This window comes from Humulus lupulus, chromosome 2 (assembly GCF_963169125.1).
Source record: "Humulus lupulus chromosome 2, drHumLupu1.1, whole genome shotgun sequence".
Taxonomy (NCBI): domain Eukaryota; kingdom Viridiplantae; phylum Streptophyta; class Magnoliopsida; order Rosales; family Cannabaceae; genus Humulus; species Humulus lupulus.
In genome coordinates this window covers 221,601,960-221,603,699 of record NC_084794.1, presented here as the reverse complement: position 1 = coordinate 221,603,699, position 1,740 = coordinate 221,601,960, and the positions used below count along the sequence as shown (strand labels likewise).

The 1,740-nt window shown below is 38.7% G+C and overlaps 1 non-coding gene across 1 annotated transcript; it reads left to right on the top strand.

The window, feature by feature from the left end:
* Positions 1-465: 465 nt before the first annotated feature.
* Positions 466-572, top strand: LOC133820163 (small nucleolar RNA R71). The gene has a single exon (XR_009886592.1). It is a non-coding gene; the product is annotated as a small nucleolar RNA R71 (small nucleolar RNA).
* Positions 573-1,740: the final 1,168 nt, after the last annotated feature.

Genomic DNA, 1,740 nt, shown 5'->3' with positions numbered 1-1,740 from the left:
CCAGGGTTGTACGTATGGGAGAATGGCTTGTTATATGCCCCTAAGGAATTGCATTGCTCCTCATAAACCCCCCTCATTTCATTCAAAGCTAAGCAATCCTTAGGTAAATGCTCCATCCCTCCACAAACAAAGCAAGGTTCTTGTGGTTCCGCTTGAGCAATCATGTGTGGTTTTTGGCCATTTTTCGTCATCAAGACCTCAAACTATTTTTTCAAAGCTTCGAGCTGGGCCTTAATTCTACCCTCTTCTCGAAGTTGATAGATCGCTGATGGCTTGTGTCGGTTGGTGCTATCAGTAGCACATGGACCAGTCCAGGTGTGAGACTTTTTCGCGATTTCTTCGAGATATTCAATAGCATCGTCTGGCTCTTTTTCGAGGAATTCATCATGGCATAGCATTTCTACAAACTGGCGCTCATGACTTGTGAGGCCTTCATAGAAGTAACTGGCCATACGCCAATTCTCATAGCCATGGTGCGGGCACTAATACAACAGATCTTTTAATCTTTCCCAAACTTGATAGAACGTTTCATAGTCCTTTTGGGAAAATGTGGAAATCTGTCATTTTAGACTGTTGGTCTTATGGCTGGGGAAGTGTTTCAGAAAGAAGGATTTGGTCATCTCCTCCCATGTTCCAATAGACCTAGGTCTCAAAGAGTATAACCAACTTTTGGCTTTGTCCTTCAAGGAGAAAGGGAAGAACTTCAGTCGCACAAAATCGGCATTTTCGGCTCAGTTATAGAACGTGGCTACTACCTCCTCGAATTCTCTGATATGCACGTATGGACTTTCATTTTCCGTTCCATGAAATGTGGGCAAGAGTTTAATCATGGCAGGTTTAAAGTCTAATGCGAGCATATTAGGAGGGAAGATAATGCATGAAGGCGTGGAAGTGCGAGTAGGATGGAGGTAATCATTGAGAGTTCTTGGTTGGATTTCATCCTTGCGAGCCATTGTGAATGGATTATTATCAGCTAAAGTTTGTGGAGAAGCAGGATTGGTGGAAGGAGTTCCAGAAAGAGTGGCAGATGAATTGGAAGAAGTGTCACTGGAAGTTTCGTGATGATTCATCCACTCTCGGAAATCAGAATTGGATTTATTTTATGTTTTTATTTATTTATTATTATTTGGTTAAACTTGTTCCCAGGTAGATTTGGGGGTTTTTGGGTGATCTCCAACGCCTTACTAGAACTCCCCAAGGTTAATGAGTAGGTATGGTGGATCACAAGTTAAACCTTTTCGACCAAACAACCTTTAAGCATAGTGAAATTGCTTATTTTGACAGAACAAGCTTGGTTTTCTTATAGTAATAAGTTCAACAATGTAATAGTGCAAAGGTATATGCTTGAAATGTTCCCAGACTGATTGGGCAGGTTGCCAAGGTACCGCTTTAGACCCACACTTGCCTAGACAGAACTCCCCGAGGTTCCTAGGTAAGTGTGGAGGGTAACACTATCACAAACCTTATTTAACAACCAATCTTTCTAGACAGAACAATATCGGTTTCTACTATTTGTAATATTACACAATTGTTCCCAATACTAAGCGTTTTATGATTGAAATATTATGAATAATTTTATGCAATTTTATGTTTTTTTTGTTCAAATATGTATTAAACTAAAACAAAACAAAAAATAGAAAATAAATTAAGAAAGAGAAATGAAAGAAGAATTAACTAAAAAGAAAAAATAATTATATAAATATGTATATGGTTCTCTTTTTGTAACCAAAAGAAAGGAAT